The sequence below is a fragment of the Mobula birostris genome, chromosome 27, assembly GCF_030028105.1.
Source record: "Mobula birostris isolate sMobBir1 chromosome 27, sMobBir1.hap1, whole genome shotgun sequence".
NCBI classification, from domain to species: Eukaryota; Metazoa; Chordata; class Chondrichthyes; order Myliobatiformes; family Myliobatidae; genus Mobula; species Mobula birostris.
Window position 1 is genome coordinate 10678020 of NC_092396.1, and position 17553 is coordinate 10695572.

The 17553-nt window shown below is 45.9% G+C and overlaps 1 long non-coding RNA gene across 2 annotated transcripts in view; it reads left to right on the plus strand.

Annotated features, from left to right (window-relative positions):
* Positions 1-17553, plus strand: part of LOC140188745 (uncharacterized) — an 86195-nt gene that overhangs the window by 5752 nt on the left and 62890 nt on the right. Inside the window, exon 1 of one of the 2 annotated variants that reach the window (XR_011883374.1) lies at positions 7766-7887. The exons of the other annotated variant lie outside the window; for it this stretch is intronic. This is a non-coding gene — a long non-coding RNA (uncharacterized lncRNA). Of the gene's footprint in view, positions 1-7765; positions 7888-17553 lie in introns of those variants that run through there. 2 annotated transcript variants of the gene reach the window in all.

The window sequence follows — 17553 nt, forward strand, 5'->3', positions numbered from 1 at the left end:
TGGACGCTGCCTGATATTTTAGGTAGGAGCTGCACCACTGAATTTCAAGGGCGAAGGAGTAGGGAGAATTAACCTGAGATGTTCCACCTCGTCCCCAGCATCCTCAGTCCTGACTTTCCCTCCCTTGACAAGACTCGGACTATGGATTGTGACAATGAATGATGTAATTATAATGCAACAGCTGGATAGGGAAGACAGCACTGGTGGCCAGCGTTAAACATGACTGTACAGTGTGGGAAATGATTGCAGTTAAACACAAGGGTGGGGAGCACAAGTGTTGAGATGCATCTGGTCTTCAAGGCACAATGAGTGCTGGAGGAACTCAGCTAGGCAGGCATATTGGTAAACTGGTAAATTATTGACATGTACTGAGGTGCAGCGTGATGGGGTGGAGATACATCTCTACCAAAGGAAGTGTAAAGCGCTCCTTCCCTCCACCAGCCTGCAGGTCACCCCTAGGCAAGGTGTAGCACCTGCTCAGCCCCCCGATCAGGGTCACGTGAAGCCATGGAAGCAGATGGTGGACGGTTGTATGAGCAACCGGTGCAGATCACAAGTCCAGTTATGCAACCACTGACACCAGGCAGACAATCTCTGAAGAGTGTTGATAATGGCTGGGGTCACCTGTCTTGTAAAGACACTGCCCAGAAGAAGGCAATGGCAAACCGCTTCTGTAGAAACATCTACCAAGTAGAATCACGGTCATGGAAAGACCATGATCATCTACATCATACGACACGACACATAATGCTGATGACGATGACTGAGGTATTGTCTTGCACACAGATCCGTGGTGTCTTGAGGTTGTACAAGGTAAAACAATAACAGAGTGCGGAATACATGTTTACCGAGAAAGTTCAGTGCAGGTAAACAATAAGGTGTAACGTCATGACAAGGTAGATTGTGAGGTTAAGTGTCTATTTTACCATAAAAAGAAAGCATTCAATAGTCTTGTAACAGCAGGATGGAAGCTGTTCTTGAGCCTGGTGGTGGGCTTTTGTATCTTCTACCTGATGGGAGGGGTGGGTGGGAATGCAATGTGACGATTCGAGTTGAGACCCTTCGTTTGGACTGGGATGGAGTTCAGAAGTTCAGTCTCGACCCGAAACCTTGATAGTCCGTTTCCCTCCATGGATACTGCCTGACCTGCTGAGTACCTCCAGCGCCTTTTGTGTTGATCCAGATTCCAGCATCTGCAATCTCCTGTTCTTCAAGGCACAGGGGCCAGGTCTCCCTATTATTAGTCTTCTTATCAGATCCACAGGGAGGCAACAGTACCCCGGCTTCACTTGTTAACAATAATCATTGACAAATTTTGCCATAAACTAACGTCCATGCATAACAGGACTAGAGTAGCCAGGTATTAATACAAAAAGATGACAAGAATCTGTGACAGATTCCAGAGTCCAAGGCCCTCACAGTACTGTCGAGGTGCAGCCACTGAGGTGGTGATTGGCATCCGTCTGTCTTGAAGGACAATGGATGATGACGATCATCATCACAAGCCTGGGCGGAAGGTATGGAGATCCTGAGATGCCCAGTCATCGAGATCGCCCTCTCGGCCTCACCAATGTAGTTCAAAGGAAAACTCATGAAGCAATACATTTGGCACCAGCTTGGCTGCAGGAGCTGCTGGAAGGATGTTCAATGATGTCCAGCCGCCTTAGGGGCTTCCCTCGGGATTTGCTGTCTGGGTTTACTCCCGTAGCCTTCATCTCTCCCGAGGCTGCCCTCAAGGCAGTGGGGCCATTACCCATGGCTGGGGGTCTGGTTCACGAGCATCATATAGTGTCCACACACACACCAATGGGCCTGCGTGCTACGTGTGCAGGGGCCAGATCTCCTCCCTGTCCTCTGTAGTTCAGCCCGAGTCCGAAAGGAGCTCAGTTTCCATGTGTCATCAGCGAGGAGACTTGATGGGCCAAATGGCCTAATTCAGCTCCTATGTCCTAAGACTTACACGAGGTTTGCTGTTGGAGAGGCTACGTACTGGCAGGGAGAGACTTACACATTCAACTCTCCTTTTTGCGAGACTGCTAGTCAGCGGTGGAAGTTGAAAGTGAGAGCGACAAGCACTACCCACTACACTACCACACTGGACGCGTCACAACAACCATTTTGACACCGGTCTCTGCGGTAATACAAAACTTACACAGCAAGTTTCCTCCAAGTAGTGGCCAGATAATGCTGGTGATTAAGAACAACCCTTGTCCAGGTCCTTGGGGACAAATCTTCTCACGCTAGGGCTTCAGCATCTCTTCTCCCTCACAGCTCAGCACTATCAACAAAAGATTTTAGTGGCCCACTTTTAGGCACAAACTCATAACCCCCTGACTCGGGTTGTAAGGTTTGATGTGTCACAGTGACTCGTGCTGGGCCCCAGCATTTTACAATTTATATAACAGCGATACCATAAGTGGAGTGGCTGGGTTTGCTGATGACACCGGGAAAGGTGTGATGGGGGGCACAAGGGGTTAAAACTCAGCCAAGGGAGTGGGCAAAGATGTGGCAAATGGGGAATAATGTGGGAAAAATAGATAAAGATTAACTTTGTTTGTCCCATGAACATTCGGTGAAATCGGTCAATTATGATCGACCAACACAGTCCGAGGATGTGCGTAGGGGCAGCCGGCAAGTGCTGTCACACTTCTGGTGCCAACATAACCTGGATTCCTTTGGAATGTGGGAGGAAACCGGAGCAGGCACAGGAGCCCCTTTGGGACATTTAAGATACTCTTAGATAGGCACATGGATGGTCCGTGGAAGAGGGAGGGGTTAGATTGATCATGAAGTGAGTCAGCACAGCATTGTGGGCCGAAGGGCCTGTACTGTGCTGTACTGTTCTCTTTTACTATGCAATTGGAACCAGCCCAGCTACGATGGGCTGAAGGATCTTCCAGCTGTGGTGCATTATACTGTGAGGTTTTAAGCAGGATTGCTGGGGAATTCTGAGAATTGCTTAAACATCTGGGCTGGGACCGCTTGATGCCAAACGCTCCCTCAGGATGCAGTGAGAAAACTGTTTCTGATCCCTGGGATTGTCACCTCTCACGCCGAGCAACATGAAATCTTCCTCCAGCAAGAATGAGAATGAATATAACAGGACACTACTTAGAAGGTCGCGGCAGTGGTGATGCTCTAAAGTCCCCAAATGCAGGTCTTTTGTCAGTCGTTGGCTGTCAGCCCATGTACAACGTCGTAAGGATCCATTCCAATTGCCAGATTGGCTTCAGCGAGGATCAGCTGTGTTGCATCCTGGTCCCCAGTCCCAGTGAGGACTTAACGTGCAGTGATGAGGCAAACAAAGCTGGAACAGACGTCAGCTGTACACCCCAGCAATAAAACCCTTACTCAGAACAAAGCCCTTATACCCAGAACATCTGGCGAGAATGACCAATGATTCTGGTAGAAACACCTTCTAAATGGATATCAAATTATTTCTAAGGAAAAGATGAGCTCCCTCATTACAATAGTCCAGGCGGTTTGGGCCGTTCAAATACTTATGGAGCTGTTGATAAATCACTGGAGGAAGGTGGCTTTTCTTTGCAAATGGCCTTGCACAACATGGCTGGTCTAATCTTTCCCACAATTCATAAAGGCAGTTTAGAAAAACCAGCTTCTGTTAATGCTTTATTCATATTGACCGCATTTTACTTGGAATTAGTAGTAATCAACCCAAAACTCGTTACCTGTTCTATATACACTCCATTCGTTCGTTGTGTGTCTGAGTGCTACTGGTACCATGTAACCCAGTACTACCTGTCACACGGTCGGGTGGTCGGCGACTAAACCGAACTGGCTCCCCCACCAAGCTTGCCTGGTGAGGAGGGTGGGTAGACACCCTGCAGGGTGAAAAACAAGACCTGTCAAAGGGTGGATGAACCCTCTCGTAGGGTCAACGGCCATCTAGCAAACACGTGCTGTGAAGCACGGAAAGGGCATCCCTTGCATCGAAGCTTGGTCTGGTCGTTCACTGCAACAGAACTTCCCCCAGCCGTCTTGGACCTCACCATGATGTTGGATCCAGGAGGGGATGTCGAGAGGGTGGGTCTGGACCTGTGCAACCCCCTACTCACCTAAAATCCACTCACGCACACGCTGTTCCTTTCTGAGGAGTGGGGTACCACCCTACTAACTGACTGAAAGGAACCATCATCATCCTATGGGATGGATAGTCAGAGAGAGAGGGTCGTGTCGTATGATGTGGGTGATCGTAGTCTTTTTATGACCATGATTGCTCCTGGCAAAGTTTTCTGCAGAAGTAGTTTGCCATTGCCTTCTTCAGGGCAGTGTCTTTACGAGATGGGAGAGCCCAGCCATTATTCTGATTGGTGCCAGCGGATGCATAACCAGGACTTGTGACATGCGCCATCTGCTCAGATGACCATCCACCACCTGCTCCCATGGCTTCATGTGACCCTGACTGGCGATGGGGAGGGGCTAAGCAGGTACTTCACCTTGCACCAAAGGTGACCTGCAGGCTAGTGGAGGGAAGGAGCACCTTACACCTTCTTTGGTAGAGGTGTGCCCACCCTCCACCACCTAATACACTCAGTGGCTACTTTATTCGGTACACCTGCACACCTGCTCATTTATGCAAATATCTAATCAGCCAATCATATGGCAGCAACTCAATGCGTAAAAGCACGCTGACATGGTCAAGAGGTTCAGTTGTTACTCAGACTAAACACTTGCTGCTGCCCTGCTGGGATTTTCACACACAGCGGTCTCTAGAGTTTACAGAGAATGGTGTGAAAAATGAAAAAAAAATTCCATTGAGTGGCAGTTTTGTGGGCGAAAGTGCTTTATTAAGATCAGGGAAGACTGGTTCAAGCGGAGGAGAATGGCCAGACTGGTTCAAGCTGACAGGAAGGCGACAGTAACTCGACTAACCACGTGTTACAACAGTGGTGTGCAGAAGAGCATCTCTGAACACACAACATGTCGAACTTTAAAGTGGACGGGCTACAGCAACAGAAGACCACGAACATACACTCAATGGCGACTTTATTCAGTACAGGAAGCACTTTAAATAAAGTGGCTACTGAGTGTATCTCTCTGATAAACCATTGTTACCTGCACATCTCCTCTGCAATATAGAGCTCTAGAAATTCAGGGGGGAAAGTACATTCAACGTCTTTATCTGAAAATACATTTTACAGGAACAGTTAAGCTCTGTTATAGTTAATTAATATTTAATATACTATTGGCTTTCTTTTTCATGTGAGGAATATGAACAATAAAGGCAAAGCCACATTTATTGAACATCACTCATTGTCTCTGATCTAAAGAGGCTATTAGGATTTAATAACATTGGTAGGGCTGTAGTCAATTACAGGTAAGCAGTTTAGAGATCGCTAATGAACTTTACTGAGTGGCCACTTTATTTGATGCTGTAGTCAACCCATTGTGGTCTTCTGCTGCTGTAGCCCGTCCACTTCAAGGTTTGACGTGTTGTGCATTCAGAGATGCTCTTCTGCACACCATTGTTGTAATGCCTTGCTTGTAAAGACTTTGCGAAGTGCCGTTTAGAAGATACTGTAAAGATGAAGACGAAGATCTTGTGGTCAAGTCAAGTCAAGTCACTTTTTATTGTCATTTCGACCATAACTGCTGGTACAGTACACAGTGAAAATGAGACAACGTTTTTCAGGACCATGAAACAATACAAAAATCACACTGAACTACGTAAAACAACACAAGAACTACACTAGACTACAGACCTACCCAGGACTGCATAAAATGCACAAAACAGTGCAGGTGTAGCCCCCCTCCCGCCCACGCCCCGGCCAACCTCAGGGTCACTCGGCTCGCTGTTGTCTAGGGAAACGGCCCTCGGCCCCGCCAAACTGGGTAATTAGTTTGTGTGGATGCTGTGTGATGTACCCCACCCCGCCCAAATAACAGACAATACACCAGATACGATTAAATGATTTACTGTTTATAGATATTACTGGAACTATATAATTAATAGAGAATAAAATATAAAAGGAAAATAAAAGGCACCACACTTATCAAAGTTCAATCTCTTCGTGCACAAACAGTTGGAGCTCAGGACCCTTTTTCTTCACCCTGCGACCCCTCGGACCACCTCGACCGGCTGCCTGGGACCAACAACGGTGGTCGACCAGACGCTCCACATGAGTCCATCTCCGTCTCCTCTCCACGCCGAATGCCCCGCTCAGGGTCCGACCCCGTTAGTGGACTCACAGTACCTGGTCCATCCTCTGTCTCTCTCTCCCGCCTTCTGCCCCGAAACCCCGTGCATACAATATCTTACAAACACACCAAAATCATAACAACTATCGCAATTGGTTCATTCGTCCTCTTATCAATAGATAATCCAAAACTAACTGCTAGCGGGAAGGACTTTCTCAGCAGTTAACATAACAAAGAAGCCCTTTCAATTATAACATAACAAAGAAGCCATTTTAATTAGACTATGCAGTGACAAAAAAAAAGAAACTCCTTACACAGGCATTACAATAAATAATAAACAAGACAATAGGCACAGTAGAGGGCAGTAGGTTGGTGTCAGTCCAGGATCTGGGTATTGAGGAGTCTGATGGCTTGGGGGAAGAAATCATTGCACAGTCTGGTTGTGACAGCCCGAATGTTTTGGTGCCTTTTGCCAGATGGCAGGAGGGAGAAGAGTTTGTATGAGGGGTGTGTGGGGTCCTTCATAATGTTGTTTGCTTTATGGATGCAGCGTGTGGTGTAAATGTCTGTAATAGCGGGAAGGGAGACCCCGATGATCTTCTCAGCTGACCTCACCATCCACTGTAGGGTCTTGCGATCCGAGACGGTGCAATTTCCGAACCAGGCCATGATGCAGCTGCTCAGGATGCTCTCAATACAAATTCTGTAGAATGTGGTGAGGATGGGGGTGGGAGATGGACTTTCCTCAGCCTTCGCAGAAAGTAGAGATGCTGCTGGGCTTTCTTTGCTATGGAGCTGGTGTTGAGAGACAAGGTGAGGTTCTCCGCCAGGTGAACACCAAGAAGTTTGGTGCTGATGAGACAAACAAGAATTTTTTTTTTTGCCTCTAAGTGGTATTATGCCAGCCGGTGATGGAGGGTCATTCACACTGGACTTCTAGGCGAGTGGTTGCTGTTTAGAATCTGACTGGATCCTTGCACGCTTTCCATCTGTGCTGGGTGCAGCACTGAACTCGCACCTCAGCTCAGCCTCATAAAAAACAAACAAAATGCTAAAGAAATGACAAGATTGCCACCCGATGTGCCACAAGGCACAGAGAGGAACAACAAAAACACAGCAGTATCTGTACTTTTCTAGACACTGCATATGTCCCTGAGATTCACTTTCTTCTGGGCATTCACAGTCAATGCAAAGAAACACAATAGAACCAATGAAAAACTACACAAAAAGACAGACAGCCATCACGCAAAGAACAACAAATTGTGCAAATACTAACATAAATAAATAAAAATAATAAATAAATATTATTGAGAACATTAATTGTAGAGTCCTTGAAAGTGGGTCCATAGATTGTGGAATCATTCAGTGATGAGGTGAGTGAAGTTATCGACTCTGGTTCAGGAGCCTGATGGTTGAAGGTTAATAACTGTTCTCGAATCGGGTGATGGAGATCTTGGCTCCTATACCTCCTTCCTGACGGCAGCCTGTAGTCTGTCGATAAGTCTGTCAGTGACTTTTAAATCTCCTGCAGAAAACTGCAGTTTGTGGCGATTTCAAAGTCAGTGCAGTACCCTGGCTGCCAGGAGGTCGCGCTATAGACCACATCTACTGCGCCATTGCAAGGAAGTTAGCAATGTTAGTACAGTAAGTGCCGAAATGACTAGGCAAAATCAAGTTTCTTTGTCAGGCCTGAATCGTTCGCTCTCTTTCTCTTCTCACAGAATACTGGTGAGTATTTCCAGAATTTCAAGTTGTTATTTTAGATTTCCAGCACCCGCTGTTTTGTTTTTCATTTTCAGGAAGTTATTGATATCCTGCATTTTTGCTTCCTTTTGTCCGTTCTTCCTCCCTCTGATATCTGCTGCTCCCGCTGCCCAATCCTTCCTTCCTTCCATCCAGTCTCCAGACTATTCCCCCAGCTCCTCCCTTGAACAATCTCCCATCGCACACCGAAATCCAAATTGAAGGTTCTGCATTGACTGGGTCGTGTGGATGTTATTACAACTGACTATGGGGCAATTGAGTTGCAGACGGTGGTCCCAGAGTTCACTAAGCATTAAAATCTTACGCTTACAACAGCTGTATCAGCAAGAATATTTTGTTATGATCTAAGTATTAATTTTATTATTGTGAATATTTGTAATGGCATCGAATAACACAAATCGCCGCTGAGATTGGTTTAAATTAAATATCACCCACTGCTACAGATGGTGCTCTAGTGCCGTCAGGGCAGTAAAGCAGCATGAATTAGTGATGCCTTTGAACAATTGCTGGCCCAGGAAATAATTTCCTTTCATTCATAATTTACAAGTGTCACATTAAGAGAGTAGACCCGAAGCGGCCACTTTATTGGGTATGTCCTGTACCTAATAAAGTGGCCACTGAGTGTTCATTCCTGCTGTAGCCCATCCACTTCAAGATTCATCTTGTTGTGTCTTCAGAGATGCTCTTCTGTACACCATTGTTGTAATGTGTGGTTATTTGAGTTCCTGTTGCCTCCCTGTCAGCCTGAACCAGTCTGGCCATTCTCCCCTGACCTTACTCATGAACAAAGTGTTTTCAACCACAGAACTGCTGCTCAATGGAAGTTTTTTTTTGGGTTTTTTTGCATTATTCTGTGTAAGCTCTAGAGACCGTTGTGTATGAAAATCCCAGGAGGTCAGCAGTTTCTGAGATACGCAAACCACCCCATCTGGCACCAATTATTCCATGGTGAAAGTCACTTAGGTTAGATTTCTCCCCCATTCTGATGTTTGCTCTGAACAACAACTGAATCTCTTGACTGTGTCTGCATGCTTTTATGCATTGAGTTGCTGCCACCTGATCGGCTGATTAGATATTTGCACTAAGGAGCAGGTGTACAGGTGTACCTAATATAGTGGCCACTGAGTGTGAGTTTACCAATAAAAACCAAACTTGCTGGAAATCTGAAATAAAAGCAAAATGTGCCAGATCAGCAGGTCACAGATCATCCACAGGGAGAGAAATAGACCAACATCCCAGATAATGGATTGTCCACAGGAAGAGAACCAGATTTAACATCCCAGGTCTCAACTGTTTAGTTTTTCCACTTTTTCTGTTCTGATCAAGGGCATTGACCTGATGAAGGGTCTCAGACCGAAGTGACGACTGCTTATTCCCCTCCGTTGTTGTGCCTCCCTCCAGTATGGTGTGTGAGCGTTGCTCAAGGCTTCCAGCATCTGCAGAATCTCTTGAATCATGGGGCATTGACCTGCCATGTTTCTCTCCCCAAGTTTTTATGACAATCCAGTCAGTGGACAGCTTCATTGCTGAAATTAACTCTTTGTTTTACATTTTGAATGTACTTATTAATTTGAGTTTAAATTCTCCATCCGCAATGTTGAAGCTTTGAAACCACTACACCACTCAATCTGTAAGACCATCATAAGAAAATTGAGTTTAAAGTTCAAAGTAATTTATTATCAAACTACATATGTCACCATATAGAACCCTGAGATTCATTTTCTTGCAGGCATTCACAGTTGAACAAAGAAACACAATAGAATCAATGAAAAACTGCACACAAAGACAGACAAACCACCAATGTGCAAAAGAAGACAAGACTGGGCAAATACAAAAATAAAATGAAATAATAATAATAAATAAATCTGTAATGAATAATATTGAGAACATGGAATTGTAGAGTCCTTGACAGTGAGTCTGTAGATTGTGGAATCAGTTCAGTGTCGAAGTGAGTGAAGTTCAGGAGCTGGTTCAGGAGCCTAATGGTTGAAGGATATTGACTGTTCCTGAACCTGGTGGCATGGGATCTAGGCTCATGTACATCCTTCCTGACAGCAGCAGTGAGAAGAGAGCTTGGCCTGGTGGGGGTCCTTGATGATGGATGCTGCTTTCCTGCGACATCGCTCCTTGTAGGATGTGCTCAGCGATGGGGATTACACAGATCACCATAGTCACAATTGTAGACCGTATCTTGGGTAATGATGAGTTTGAGTACAGAGAGGAAATTAAGAACCTGGTGGCATGGTGCGAAGACAATAACCTATCCCTCAATGTCAGCAAGACGAAGGAATTGGTTGACTTCAGAAGGAGTAGCGGACCACACGACATTTACATCGGTGGTGCGCAAGTGGAACAGGTCAAAAGCTTTAAGTTCCTCAGGGTCAATATCACAAATGACCTGACTTGGTCCAACCAAGCAGAGTTCACTGCCAAGAAGGCCCAGCAGCACCTTTACTTCCTGAGAAAGCTAAAGAAATTTGGTCTGTCCCCTAAAACCCTCACTAATTTTTATAGATGCACTGTAGAAAGCATTCTTCTAGGGTGCATCGCAACCTGGTATGGAAGTTGTCCTGTCCAAGACCGGAAGAAGCTGCAGAAGATTGTGAACACAGCCCAGCATATCACACAAACCCATCTTCCATCTTGGACTGACTTTACACCACACACTGTCGGAGCATTGCTGCCAGGATAATCAAGGACACGACCCACCCAGCCAACACACTCTTCCCTCCAGGAGAAGGCTCAGGAGCTTGAAGACTTATATGGCCAGATTTGGGAACAACTTCTTTCCAACTGGGATAAGACTGCTGAACAGATCCTGACCCGGATCCGAGCTGTACCCTCCAAATATCCGGACCTGCCTCTCAGTTTTTTTTGCACTACCTTACTTTCCATTTTCTATTTTCTATTTATGATTTATAATTTAAATTTTTAATATTTACTATCGATTTGTACTCCTGGGAGTGCAAAGCGCAGAATCAAATATTGCTGTGATGATTGTACGTTCTAGTATCAATTGTTTGGCGACAATAAAGTATAAAGTATAAAGTAATCATCCAGAAGATATTATTACCACCACTCTCTGTATACTGTGACTTTACCAGTACATATATACGGTAAAAACACACTGTAAACAGCCCTGTGTTCAGTAGATTCTCCATCTACCATTTCCTCTTTGCTCCCTATCATGTATATAGAAACATAGAAAACCTACAGCACAATACCGGCCCTTCGGCCCACAGAGTTGTGCCGAACATGTCCCTACCTTAGAAATTATTAGGCTTACCAGTAGCCCGCTATTTTACTAAGGTCCACATATCTATCTAAAAGTCTCTTAAAAGACCCTATCGTATCCACCTCCACCACCGTTGCTGGCAGCCCATTCCACGTACTCACCACTCTCTGAATAAAAAACTTACCCCTGACATCTCCTCTGTACCTACTCTCCAGCACCTTAAACCTGTGTCCTCTTGTGACAACCATTTCAGCCCTGGGAAAAAGCCTCTGGCTATGCACAGGATCAATGCCTCTCATCATCTTATACACCTCTATCAGGTCACCTCTCATCCTCCATCACTCCAAGGAGAAAAGGCTGAGTTCACTCAACCTATTCTCATAAGACATGCTCCCCAATCCAGGCAACATCCTTGTAAATCTCCTCTGCACCCTTTCTATGGCTTCCACATCCTTCATGTAGTGAGGCGACCAGAACTGAGCACAGTACTCCAAGTGGGGTCTGACCAGGGTCCTATATAGCTGCAACATTACCTCTTGGCTCCTAAATTCAATTCCGCAGTTGATGAAGGCCAATACACCATATGCCTTCATAACCACAGAGTCAACCTGCACAGCTGCTTTGAGCGTCCTATGACCTCGGACCCCAAGATCCCTCTGATCCTCCACACTGTCAAGAATCTTACCATTAATACTATATTCTGCCATCATATTTGACCTACCAAAATGAACCACTTCACACTTATCTGGGTTGAACTCCATCTGCCACTTCTCAGCCCAGTTTTGCATCCTATCAATGTCCCGCTGTAACCCCTGACAGCCCTCCACACTATCCACAACACCTCTAACCCTTGTGTCATCAGCAAACTTACTAACCCATCTCTCCATCTCCTCATCCAGGTCATTTATAAAAATCACAAAGAGTGAGGGTCCCAGAGCAGATCTCTGAGGCACTCCACTGGTGACCAACCTCCATGCAGAATATGACCCATCTACCAACCACTCTTTGCCTTCTGTGGGCAAGCCAGTTCTGGATCCACAAAGCAATATCTCCTTGGATCCCATGCCTCCTTACTTTCTCAATAAGCCTCATATGGGGTACCTTATCAAATGCCTTGCTGAAATCCATATACACTACATCTACTGCTCTTCCTTCATCGTTGTGTTTAGTCACATCCTCAAAAAATTCGATCAGGCTTGTAAGGCATGACATGCCCTTGACAAAGTCATGCTGACTACTCCTAATCATATTATACCTCTCCAAATGTTCATAAATCCTGCTAATCAGGATCTTCTCCATCAACTTACCAACCACTGAGGTAAGACTCACTGGTCTATAATTTCTTGGGCTATCTATACTCCCTATCTTGAATTAAGGAACAACATCCGCAACCCTCCAATCCTCCGGAACCTCTCCCGTCCCCGATGATGATGCAAAGATCATCTCCAGAAGCTCAGCAATCTCCTCCCTCACATCTCACAGTAGCCTGGGGTACATCTCATCCGGTCCCGATGACTTATCCAACTTGATGCTTTCCAAAAGCTCTAGCACATCCTCTTTCTTAATATCTACATGCTCAAGCTTTTCAGTCCATTGCAAGTCATCACTACAATCACCAAGATCCTTTTCCATAGTGAATACTGAAGTAAAGTATTCATTAAGTACCTCTGCTATTTCCTCCGGTTCCATACACACTTTCCCACTGTCACACTTGATAGGTGATAGGTCCTATTCTTTCACATCTTATCCTCTTACTCTTCACATACTTGTAGAATGCCTTGGGGTTTTCCTTAATCCTGCCCACCAAGGCCTTCTCATGGCCCCTTCTGGCTCTCCTAATTTCCTTCTTAAACTCCTTCCTATTAGCCTTATAATCTTCTAGATCTCTAACGTTACCTAGCTCTCTGAACCTTTTGTAAGCTTTTCTTTTCTTCTAGCAACACACACAAAAAATGCTGGTGAATGCAGCAGGCCAGGTAGCATCTATAGAGAGGTACAGTCGACGTTTCAGGCTGAGACCCTTCATCAGGACTAACTGAAAGAAGAGACGGTAAGAGATTTGAAAGTGGGAGGGGGAAATCCGAGATCTCTTACTGTCTCTTCTTTCAGTTAGTCCTGACGAAGGGTCTCGGCCCGAAACGTCGACTGTACCTCTTTCTATAGATGCTGCCTGGCCCGCTGCGTTCACTAGCATTTTTTGTGTATGTTGCTTGAATTTCCAGCATCTGCAAATATCCTCATGTCTGTGTCTTTTCTGCTTGACTAGATTTATTATAGCCTTTGTATACCATGGTTCCTGTACCCTCCCATAATTTTCCTGTCTCATTGGAATGTACCTATGCAGAACTCCACACAAATATCCCCTGAATATTTGCCACATTTCTTCTGTATTTTTCCCTGACATCTGTTTCCAGTTTAAGCCTCCAATTTCCTGCCTGATAGCCTCATAATTCCCCTTACTCCAATTAAACACTTTTCTAACTTGTCTGTCCCTACCTCTCTCCAATGCTATTGTAAATGCCGGCCCAGATCAGGGGCAACGCAATCGGCAATCACCTCTGATCTGGGCCGACATTTATGTGCCGGGCGGCACCTAATCAATCAGCTTGTTTATTTCGGCTTTTTTTCTTAAAGATGTGCTGGGAGTGTTCCGCCCAACTGAATTATAAGTCACTTACCAGTCAATAGCATCATAACATTTTAAGTAACGTTTGGATATTAAACACACAGTGCATATTTTCCCCGTATGAACATATAAAATCATTGCAACATACCAATATTGCTGAATCAGTGGGATCCCTGGGCTTGTTTCCCTGCAACAAGACAGTCCCATCGAGAGGTGATGGGAGACAGCGATACTCGAAGGGGGTTCCTTATGTCCAGTCTATTCCGTGATTTAGTTTTCGTTGCATTCATTGCAGAAAACCCCGCTTCACAGAGATATACTGGAAATGGAAGCAACGTTTTCAGTGCTTCCGTGGCTATCTCAGGATATTCAGCCTTGACTTTGATCCAGAATGCTGGCAGAGATGTTATGTCAAACATACTTATCAGCCCACCGTCATTTGCAAGCTCGAGGATTTGATCCTTTTCCTGCGCTGACATGGAAGATTCATCAGAAACATTCACAAATAGGTCACGGACCCATTCCTTTGCACGTCTTGGGTCATTTGTGTCTTGGGTCACTGATGACCTCGCGTGTGTTAAAGTTCAACAGTGGGTGTGACAGGGAATGAGGAAAGGTGCAGCTGACTCATATCATTTCATATCGCCAAATCATATCATTTCCTTGTGGCTCGCGGCCCGATAGCACATGCTTTGCGGCCCGGTGGTTGGGGACCGCTGGTAAAGGAGATAGAGTTATCATCACTATCTCCAAAATGCTCTCCCACTGAGAGATCTGACACTTGACCAGGTTCATTTCCCAATACCAGATCAAGTACAGCCTCTCCTCTTGTAGGCTTATCTACATCTTGTGTCAAGGAACCTTCCTGAGCACACCTAACAAACTCCACCCCATCTAAACCCCTCGCTCTAGGGAGATGCCAATTGATATTTGGAAATTAAAATCTCCCATCATGACAACTCTGTTATTATTGTACCTTTCCAGGATCTATTTTCCTGTCTGCTCCTTGATATCCCTGTTACTATTGGGCGGCCTATAAAAATCACCCAGTAAAGTTATTGACCCCTTCCTGTTCCTAACCTCCACCTACAGAGACTCCGTAGACAATCCCTCCATGGCATCCACCTTTTCTGCAGCTGTGACACTATCTCTGATCAACAGTGCCACGACCCACCTCTTTTGCCTCCCTCCCTGTCCTTTCTGAAACATCTAAATCCTGGCACTTGAAGTAACCATTCCTGTCCCTGAGCCATCCAAGTCTCTGTAATGGCCACCACATCAGAGCTCCAAGTACTGATCCACGCAAGCTCATCTGCTTTGTTCACAATACTCCTTGCGTTAAAATAGACACATCTCAAACGGTCCCTCTGAGCGTGTCCCTTCTCTATCACCTGCCTATCCTCCCTCACACACTATCTCCAAGGTTTCTCTATTTGTGAGCCAACTGCCTCTTCCTCTGTCTCTTCAGCTCGGTTCCCACCCCCCAACAATTCTAGTTTAAACTCTCCCCAGTAGCCTTAGCAAACCTCCCCGCCAGGATATTGGTCCCCCGGGATTCAAGTGCAACCCGTCCTTTTTGTACAGGTCACACCTGCGCCAAAAGAGGTCCCAATGATCCAGAATTCTGAATCCCTGCCCCCTACTATAATCCCTCAGCCACGCATTTATCTTCCACCTCATTCTATTCCTATTCTCACTGTTGCGTGGCACAGGTAGTAATCCCGAGATTACTACCTTTGCAGTCCTGCTTCTCAACTTCCTTCCTAACTCCCTGTAGTCTTTTTTCAGGACCTCTTCCCTTTTCCTACCTATGTCATTGGTGCCAATATGTACCACGACCTCTGGCTGTTCTCCCTCCCACTGCAGGATATCTTAGACGCGATCTGAAATATCCCGGACCCTGGCACCTGGGAGGCAAACTACTATCCCAGTTTCTTTCCTGCATTCACAGAATCGCCTGTCTGATCCCCTAACTATAGAGTCCCCTATCACTGCTGCCATCCTCTTCCATTCTCTACCCGTCTGAGCCACAGGGCCGGACTCTGTGCCAGAGGCACGGCCACTGTCGCTTCCCCCAAACAGGCTGTTCCTCCCAACAGTACTCAAACAAAAGTACTTATTGTCAAGGGGTATAGCCACAGGGGTACTCTCTAGTACCTGACTCTTCCCTTTCCCTCTCCTGACTGTGACCCACTTGTCGGTCTCCCGTGGCCCCAGTGTGACCCACCTTTTTATTACCTCCTCGCTCTCCCTGAGCAGACGAAGGTCATTGAGTTGCATCACCAGTTCCCTAATGCGGTCCCTTAGGAGCTGCAGCTCGACACACCAGGTGCAGGTATGGCCATCTGGGAGGCTGGGAGACTCCAGGACCTCCCACACCTGACACCAAGCACAGAAAATCAGCCTCACACGCATACTTCCTCCTTTCCGCAAATAACACAGGTAAACCCACCTCGCCTTGTTACTGCCTAAACCCGTTGAGCCAAAGCCCAATCACTCTGCTGCATCTCATTCCACTGCCCACTCCAAAGACTACCTGCTGGACATGGCGGTCTTCTTTTTAAACCTTTCGCGCTCTACTGGCTGACGTCACGCACCTGCGCAGTCTTGCCACTCTTTTACCCCGAGTGGTAAATCCGAAAATCAGCCGTTCACTTGCAGCCTTCTTGCTCCGAGTGTTTTATGTGATGGAGTAAACGAAGCTAACTGAAGTTACCCCCTCTGGTTCAAGAGCCTGATGGTTCAGGGAGCAGTAACTGTTCCCGAACCTGGTGGTGAGAGTCCTAAGGCTCCTGTACCTTCTTCCTGATGGCAACAGCCAGAAGAGAGCATGACCTGGGTGGTGGGTGTCCTTAATGATGGATGCTGCTTTCCTGTGACAGTGCTCCGTGTAGATGTTGAACCATACCCCCGTTTCCTGGTTTTCTCGGATCTTACAGCTTTCCTGTCATATGAGCTGTTGACTTAGGGTCACAGAGCACTACAGTACAGAAACAGGCCCTTCAGCCCATCCAATCTATGCAACCTATTAATCTGTCTAGTCCTATTGAACACACCCAGACCAGAGCCCTCCATACGCTTCCCATCCATGTACTTATCCCAATTTTATACTTTATACTTCATTGTCGCCAAAAAATTGGTACTAGAATGTACAATCATCACAGTGATATTTGATTCTGTGCTTCACACTCCCTGGATTACAAATATTAAATATTATAAATACTAAAAAGTTAAAATTGGTAAATATTAAAAATTTAAATTATAAACCATAAATAGAAAATAGAAAAATGGGAAGTAAGATAGTGCAAAAAAACTGAGAGGCAGGTCCGGATATTTGGAGGGCTGGGCCCAGATCCGGGTCAGGATCCGTTCAGCAGTCTTATCACAGTTGGAAAGAAGCTGTTCCCAAATCTGGCCATACGAGTCTTCAAGCTCCTGAACCTTCTCCCGGAGGGAAGAGGGACGAAAAGTCTGTTGGCTGGGTGGGTTGTGTCCTTGATTATCCTGGCAGCACTGCTCCGACAGTGTGCGGTGTAAAGTGAGTCCAGAAACGGAAGATTGGTTTGTGTGATGTGCTGCACTGTGTTCACGATCTTCTGCAGCTTCTTTCGGTCTTGGACAGGATAACTTCCATACCATTGCTTATGGCACACATCAACCACAGCCTACCAGTCAACCTCGATGCTTTGCAATTTGCCTACTGGAGCATCAGGTCAACGGCAGATGCCATCTCTCTGTATCTCTCCATCAACTTCTCTTCAATGTTGCA